The sequence below is a fragment of the Panthera tigris genome, chromosome C1 (assembly GCF_018350195.1).
Source record: "Panthera tigris isolate Pti1 chromosome C1, P.tigris_Pti1_mat1.1, whole genome shotgun sequence".
Classification (NCBI taxonomy): Eukaryota; Metazoa; Chordata; class Mammalia; order Carnivora; family Felidae; genus Panthera; species Panthera tigris.
The window spans coordinates 7744091-7752818 of NC_056667.1; the positions used below are offsets into that span (position 1 = coordinate 7744091).

The following is an 8728-nucleotide window of genomic DNA, read 5'->3' on the forward strand; positions in this document are numbered from 1 at the left end:
AGAACTCAGCAAGCAGAACTCCCGGCCAGCGGGTTATGCGGCCGTTCTGCGCTTCAGGTGCCGTCCTGCTGCCGACCGGGGACAGAGAGGGGACCCACGCCCCAGGAGCCCCTCCTGCGTATCGCTCACCCCAGTCACTGTCTCCTTTTTGTTCCGCCCCTCCCCCCTTTTAATTGTTGGATGAGTTTACAGAGCTGTGTGCCAAAAACAATCAACTCTAGGGAACAGAGTTATACAAAAAAGGGCGTGTCGCCAGAGGGAGACGGATATCCATGGAAACCACCACCTTTTCACGGCAGCCTAGGTGAAGCCGGGACGGGGAGGACAGCGTGGGGGTAGGGAGATAGACTCCACTCAGAGCAGGGCCCCAGAAAATGCTGGGGTCGCCAATGACCTGAGGGAACCACATAAAGTGGGAGGGTCGGGAGGAGGGATTGGCCGGAGACCACCAGGAGGGCAGGGCTGCTGGGACTCGTGCGAGAGCACTCGCGCAGGCACACACACGTAACGTCACCCTGCCAGATCACGGGGGCAGTGCCACACGGTGTTTAGCGTACAAGCTTTGGAGCCGGACTGCCCGGTAGGAATCCAGGCTCTGCCGTTTACAATTTAGGTAATCTTGGGCCGGCGACTTTCACCTCCCCGTGCCTCAGTTTCCCTGTCTATAAAATGGAATACTAGATCAAAAAGGCTGAAGGAAGGCGGGGGTAGGGTTTCCAGGCTCCGCCACAGTCCAGGAAAATAACAGCCGATGTTTGTTAAGCAGTAGGTGCTAAGGATTTTAATACATCAATATGTATAATCATCGCAAGAACCCAACGAGGGGGGCTATCGTCTCAACTGGATAGACGAGGACGTAAGATTCAGAGAGGGGTATAACCCACCCAAGGTCACCCACTCAGAAGCGGTTTGAACCCAGGCCTGGGTGGCACCTTCAAACGATACCGCGTGGGAAGGGAAGGGGAAGGGGAGGGGTTGGGGAGGGAACAAGGCAGAGACGGGCTCTCGGGAGGCCCTCTTTCCAGACTGGACCGAAATGCACAGCAGTGGGACCCAGACATGTTTTTCTCAAGCTTCCAAAGGGAAAACAGAAATCCTCCAAAGCCAGTGACTGCAGCTGGGAGGAACAAGGAGCAGGGAAAAGTGGAGGTGGCCCACAGGCCCAGGTGGTCACATTCTTCAGGAGTCCCCATCCCAGCCCTGACTAGAGAAGGCCCTGTGAGCCTTCCCTCCCGCCCGGGCGGCCACCTCCAGACAACAGCAGCACCTCCCAGCAAGAGAGGCCCAAAGACCTGGGAAAGGTCCTACTTCCGGGTCAGAACCCTGCGAACAGCCCAATCGTCTGCCTTCCCAGAAGCTAGCCAGATGCCTGGAGGGGACGGGGAACAGGCGAGGGGCGCGAAGGGGAGCACAGGTCTCCCCTGTGGCCAAGGCCAGGCCGGCGGAGCTCCAGGGAGGCCGAAAGCTGGAGTTAGAGGCTGCCTGCCCTGAGTGGTCTGGTCCTCACCCTGCTCGGAGACGGAGGCCACAGCAAGCTTGGTGGCTCAGCCCTTTCTGCCATCGACCACCCAAACTCATTCAGATATTTCCTCTCTCACTTGCTTTTTAAAAAAAATTTAATGTTCTCTATAATTCATCCGTCCCAGAAGATAATCGATAGAGCCCGTAATGAAAATCTGAGCCATATTTTATGATCCGCTGCAAGCAGAAAGGGCCACATCAGCAGGTCCGGTTTTGGCGCTCCCTCTCTGTCTTGCCCACTGCTCCGGGGATCACTTCCCCAGGCGGTCCTGCCCACAGCCCCCCACCCAGAGCCCTGCCCTCAGCCGCGTGAGGAAGGCGCGGACGGCCCCTCTGGAGAAGAGGCTCGAGCCACAACCCCGGCATCACCCCAGCACCCCAATGCACTCACTCCACCAACCCGTGACAGGACGGTCACCTGCCGTCGCGAGGTCTTCCTGGAGCTGCCCCTGGACCTGGGATCCCCAGCACCCCTGCCCTGCAACCTCGCAGCCATCTTTACTCGGGGCCCTTCCAGAAGCCTGAAGACCCTCACTAGGATCTGGAGGCCTGAGCAGGCTGGCCCCCCAGCCAAGGCATTCAGTCCCCACCAAGGAAGGCTGCCCGCTGCTCCCTGGGGGGGCTCCTGCTAGGGGGTGGTCCTTGGGGGCTCTCAGGGACACCTGGGACTCTCAGGTCACTGGAGGGTGGGTCATTAGTGCTCATTTTTACTACCTCCAACACGTCCTCCTCTCCCTGGTCTGTGCCCTGTGAGGTGACCGTGTGCAAGAGCCAGCTTGAGGGGACACACTGGGGGCTCGGGGGAGGCAGCCTCCTCCTGCTCTGCCAGGGCCAACTGGGGGCAAGCAGAGCCCCGCCCCTCACTCTGGCACCACCACTGGGAGCCAATCAGTGGGCAAGGTTCTGTTCCTCCCAGAACCCCTTGCTGCCTGGCACCAATCAGAGAGTGCCACAGCACCAGTGCGGGGCCGGGCCACCCCAGCAGGTCCAGTCAGAGCCCGGAAGATGTTCCAAACACTCAGGGACAAAGCCTCACACCAATAAGAAGGGTGATTCAGCCCCATCATGAACTATTATGCAGCCGTTAACACACATTGGCCCAAAGCAGGAAACCCCAGATGACTCTGTTGTTTAGAATGCTGTCCAGTATGGCAGCCGCTGGCCACATGTGGCTCCGGAGTCCTTGCAGTGCACAGCGGCTGTTGACTGTGGCACTGAATTTTTTATTTGACTTGATTTCAGTTAATTTAAGTTTAAAAAGCCACATGTGGCTAGAGGCTACGGTATTGGATGGGGCAGGGTTAGACAGAGAGTCTCATCGATGTAAAAAAACAAAAAATTCTTCATAAAAAATTTAAAAGCCTATTATATCTCAAAGCAGTGGAATAATCATTATTAACCATAATAACGAAAATAGTTAACGTTTACGCGTGCTGTGTGCCAGGCTCGGTGCTCGATATTTTATATGGATCCTCACAGTGAATCCAAGATGCACACGATCATCATCCCCACTTTACAGATGGGGAAACTGAGACTCAGCAAGCTTAAGGAACTTACCCAAAGTCACACTGCCGGGGGGCAAAACTGGGTTTCGAACCCAGGTCCCTCTGTTCTCCTAACCCATGCTTTTAATGACCACGCTACATGTTTTTAAATTGTTTTCTTCACACTTTTTTTTTTTTTTTTTTTTGTCTTTTCCAATGAGCCATGAGCATGAGTGATAATCAGGGAGAAAATGTGTTTTTTTAAAAAGCCCTAAAAAGAAGCAAATCCTCCTCCCTCGGTGGGGAGCGTAAAGAGAGATCTCTGGGATGCCTGGCCAACTGGGCTTCTAGCTTGTGGATGGAGAAAGAGAGGGCAGTGTGGTTATGGGCCCCCTCTGACTCATGCTCCCACTGCCCAGATGCCCACGCTTGGGAGGCCCGGGGCCCACAGACGATGCTGGGCCTCGGATTCTCCAGCAGCCAGTCTGCCAGCAGCGGGATCCAGTTTCCTCCCAGCCCCACCCTGGAGTCAGTTCCTGACAGGTTTCTCAGCAGTTTTGCAATCACCACCCGGGTCTGCATCTTAAAGAAGGCGGCAGGCCATGGGGCTGTCTGCAAAAGACAACGCACACCATTCTTACCGTGGACCACCCTTTCCCTCTACCTTCTAGAAGAGCCAGGAACTCTGGGCTAGCAGCCCAAGCCTGGGACATGCTGTCTTCCCTCTGTGGGCATGGAGAGGCTTGTTTTTCCCAGGGGGGCGGACAGTCATTGCCTCCCTCTTGGGACTGCATCGAGGCTCAGAACAAGGGGACACACAGAATCCCCTTGAAAGGTCTGTGATGAAAGAAGAAGCCCCAGCAAGTACTGAGCCTGGGTAGAAATGGAACCAGGGAAGATTCCAAGTCGTTTTTGCTTTTTTTCCCATAGCACCAACCAGGGGGTGGGGAATAGGGAGCGATTACCCTCCGTGGTCGGGTTTCCATTTCAGCTTTTTCCCCCTCCTGAGAGGCATAAACGGTTCTCCTTTCGGGGCAAGGAGGATAAATGTCCTTACCTTAGAAGGGGTTTTTTTTTTTTTCTTCTTCTTATTATTATTATGGATTTTTGGTTCCCTGCTGTCTGCAAGTCTCTGTCATTGCCAATCTACCTTAAGTTCCCTTGGATTTATATATTTATTTTTTGGGTTGGTTTCAGGTGCTTCTAGTTTATCAAACAATCAGCCTTGTGAGGTACACTGGGTGTTTCCAGAAATTACATCACAAAAAATCATGCAATTAAAGTGTAAGGGAAAAAAAAACATAGCTGTTGCTTCATTTTGTATTTTAATTAGCGACTTATTGTAAACGTAGACTTTTAAAATGGAGGCGCCTAAGCAAAGCCAGTAAACAAGTTTTTCTAATGAATTAATTTCACCTCTTTCCTCCTCCTCCTCCTCCTCCCCCCCTCCTCCTCCCCCCCTCCTCCTCCTTCTCCTCCACCTCCTCCTCCCACCAGCCCAACTGTCATCTTCCGAACTTCTTGGCCTTCTTTCTGTCTATTCCACTTCTAAATCCTTGCCCGATACATTGTAGGAAAAGGAAACCCCCAGATAAAAATAGGAGCCCTGGCCTGTATGATCACAGAAGCCTTGATGGTGAGCATCATGGCTGAGGACCCAGCGTGCCATCTGTCACCACACTCCTTGCTGTGTCCCCAGCCCTGCAAACTCCTCTCTACTGGGTCCCAGAGATCCCTCTGTTCCTGCCCATGCCCTGAGCTCAGGAAGGGAGAGAGGAGGAAAGCCCAGCACAGTGGTGACTGCCCAGGCAACTTGGGGGGGGGCCATGGGTAGGCATGGAGCACCTGTGGCAGGAATGAGGTGAGGCAACCTGGAGAGAGAAGGAAGCCCCTGCTTCTGTGAAATCCAAAAGCCCACTACTGGGAAGAAGGAGAAGGGGCACAGGAGGGAATCTGTAGTCAGGGAAACAGAAGTTGAAATTAAAAGTCTGTCTAGGTCACATGGCAGCTCAGAGAAAGGACACATCCATCAGTCCCAGGTACCCCCAACCCCTGGAAGGGTAGACCCAGGCTGCCACCCTTGGTGAAACATCAGACAGTTGGTGCAGAATCTTGCTCCTTCTCTCATAGAAAGTTCCCAGCCTTGGTGGTGGGAGGGGGGGCAGAGGGAGAGGGTAAACTCATCTGCCTCTTTTAGCCTAGTTTCTGAAAGAGAAGGCTGAAGATGGGGACAGGGTTCCCAGGAAAGGTAGACAAGCCCCAGATGTCCTAGAGCAGGGCAGACCCCCTGGAAGCCGCCTCTGCCCCACATCAGAAATATCACCGGCCGCTTAAATGTCCCTGTTCACCGGAAAGTGTCTGAGCCCTCCTGTCACCCCGGAGGCTAGGCCAGCTTGCCAAGGGCACGTGTCCGCCCCAAGCACCAGACAGGAGCACACCTCCTCCCTAGCGCTGCATCTCCAAAACCAAGGCAGAGACACCGTGGAGGAACAGGTCTGCCTTACCGACCCTCTCCTGGGGCAAGCCAGGGCATTCAGCATCATGGGCGAAACTCCACACTGGCCATTTTTACGTTGAGTGGGAAGAACCCTAACGACGTCCTTCGGAAGGGCTGTCTTTCACCTGCTCATTCCCATCTCGGACCATCCTCAAGCTGGGATCCCCCTTGCCTTGGACACCAGGCCCGCTCTGGGATCCCCTCCCCTTCATTACAACAGGTGGCCTCCAGACAAAACTGGTGGGGAGAGGGGTACTCAAGAAGGCTCTAGAACACCTGGAGGCAGAATCCTGCCCCCCCCCCCCGCTCTCTAAGATGCCCAAAGAAAGGAAAGAGGGGAGGAAGGAAGAACCAGAGAGGAAGGGGCTGGACCTCCATGTTATCATTGCACCGGTGGGAAGCCAGACCTAGCCTCACGACAGATCCTGCTCAGTTCAGCTTCAATCGGAAAGGAAAGCTCCCATCAAACATGGGCTGGGCAGGGATGTGGGCACCGAGATTAGGAATTTGGAAAACCATCTGAGGAACCTGGCCCTGGGAAGACAGCAACAGGATTTAATACCTTATCCCTGCTGTCTGGTAAACACCCTGAACCATCCCCGCGCTCCGTTAGGCAGCCTCGGATCCTCAGGTGTGCCGGCGACGGGCAGGTAGAGACAGACGTGGGCAGAGACAGGAAGGGAGGGAGTGTGGGCCTGGGGGGAGGGGGGCGGGGGAGGAGCTGGCCTGGGAGGTAGGATGGGCGGCAGCCAAGCCAGACAGTCAATGAAACAGCTGACAGGTGCAGGGAAGGGGGGCAGGGAGAAGAGAAAGGTGAGCCGGGGGTTTGGAATACTTGGGGATGCCACCGTCACACCCCGGGGGGCTGAGTAGGATGACAGGAAGGGTCACAGGCTTGTGGGCCAAAGACCTAGAAGTTCTGGCCGCCTCTTCTTCCGGTTAAAAGGGCCGCTGGAGAGGTGCTACGGACCAGGCCGCAGGCACCGGCCCAGCCAAACCAAATGGGACAAAACCGCAGATAGGGAACTACCACGGCCACCTAGGAGAGCAATCCACGGTGTCCTCTAGGGTCACCCTCTTCCGAACACACGGGCATATGCCGAAAAGAAAGTCAAATCGATCCACATGGAGCTTCCTCCTATCCAGGCTGGAGCTGACGTGTGAAAGCCAGCCCCGGGGGGAAGCAGAGAGGGCAGGCGGCAGTCCTGGAGTTTCACAGAAGAGCCTCCGCTCTCCAGCGGTGGCCTGGGGACAGTTAAGAGTAGACAAGTAGAGAAGACAAGTAGACAAGTAGACAAGTAGAGGAGAGGTGCCCAGGGTCCCGGCTGTGCCCCGGGGTGGTCCGGGGGGAGCCACCTTGGCTGTGATGCTGGCACAGAGGCGGGGCCTAAGTAAGGTGCCCCTGGAGCCACCTCCATCACTAGGCCACACCGCTAATCCTCTTTTCCCATTTCCGTCTGCTCCTTGATGTAATTACAGTTTTGGATTGAAATCCCCCCGGAGCGTAACCCCCCTCTGCCTGATGCACTCTCTAAATCCTTGGGTACACAGCCATGCATCTCCCCGCTCTCAGAGAATCGGAAACCATTTCAGACGCTAAAAGTCGCACCACTTTTAAATGTCCTCATCTCTGGTTTGTTTCAGCAGCCTTCTCGAAGCTGTCCTCGCCGGGGCCACCTCGGCCGGCTTAGGTCCTCCCGCTCTGTCCCCTCAGCCACCAGGCCCTCCTGTTCACCCCGCAGTGGGACAAGAGGTTCCTGGCCTGTTATGGGGCTGGGCCTAGAGTCCCTCGTCTCCTGCACGAACCCCAGATCCCCAGAAACGCCACCTGCAGACCCCTCATCCAAAAGGAAGCCACGAGGCCCAGATGCAGAACTTTCCAGCCCTGGCAAGAAGCACGTGGGGTGCCGGCTCTGCGGCCGGAGGCCTGAGCCTTGGAGATGTCCCAGCACCCAAGTCTGCTCTAAACGTGACCCCACAGGCACTAGAAAAGCCACCAGCAGAGTGCCCACCCTCCTCTGCTCCAGTGCCAAGTTCCCTGCAACCCACGGCGCGCTAACACCCAGAGCTCATGCCGTCTGCAGCCAAGGAAATCTTCGGTTGCCTCTGCCATCTCTGATGTCCTTCAGTTTCTCAGCTCCAGTCTTGCCAGTATCCACACTTTGAATCTTTGCATCACACACACACACACACACACACACACACACACACACACACACGACACTCCCGACCAAGGCAGAGAGAACACACTGACAAAAAACCCACAAAACCGAGGGTGGGGGCTGGAAACCCGTGTCACCAGCTCACCGTTTCCCCCACATCAGGCAGGCGGCCAGAGAACCCTGGGCAATACACACTGCAGGCCTCGCCAGACATCAGTACACTTGTTCGGGTCCCTACCCTTTGGAAGCTGGTCCCCCAGTGGATCGCTTCGGGCCACTGCTGCTGATAATTTCTCAGAGATAAACAAACCGGTTTGGATGAAACAAGCGTCAACCTGAATTCTTCACCCAAAACTCAAAATGAAACTCTCCGATCACCTATTTCCTTCCCGTCTCCACCTTCCTGTGCCCTCATCTGCTTCCCTAAAACTCGGACAACTGGATTTTTATTTTTTTTGGCTCGGTTCTCCAGCCTTTTCGTTACTACCGCACCTGGGACCACTGGGCCCAACCCTTCTGAAGGGATGCTGGCTTCCCGAAAAACGTTTTGCTTCCTGTTTCTTAAGAATGCACAGGTCAGGGGCGCCTGGGTGGCTCAGTCGGCTAAGCGTCCGACTTCGGCTCAGGTCATGATCTCGCGGTTCATGGGTTTGAGCCCTGCGTCGGGCTCTGTGTTGACAGCTCAGAGCCTGGAGCCTGCTTCGAATTCTGTGTCTCCTTCTCTCTCTGTTCCTCCCCCACTCACGCTCTGTCTCTCTCTCTCTCTCTCTCTCTCTCTCTCAAAAATAAAGATTAAAAAAATTTAAAAAAAAAGAATGCACAGGTCAGAAGGAAGAAGAGACAAGGGGAACACGTGTCGGAACCTCTGCTGGGCTGGTTTCCTGCCTGGGGATGCTTTTTCTTGGCTCCTTTTAGGCTCAGGGTCTTTTCCTCCACACTCCTACTGCTCCCCTCAATTTTCAGCCCCTTTAGAAAGGGTGTGTGTATGTGTGTGTGTGTGTGTGTGTGTGTGTGTGTGTGTGTGTGTGACATCTGGTCTACCCCTCCTTTCTAGGCTCAGAAGG

General features: G+C 55.1%; 1 protein-coding gene across 1 annotated transcript in view; it reads right to left on the bottom strand.

Moving 5' to 3' along the window:
* The window catches only part of CASZ1 (castor zinc finger 1), a 120670-nt gene extending 118239 nt beyond the window's left edge, over positions 1 to 2431 (bottom strand). Inside the window, exon 1 of the mRNA XM_042996023.1 lies at positions 2236 to 2431. The gene's annotated coding sequence lies outside the window, so the exon portion shown is untranslated. The remainder of the gene's footprint in view (positions 1 to 2235) is intronic.
* Between the last annotated feature and the right edge of the window lie 6297 nt (positions 2432 to 8728).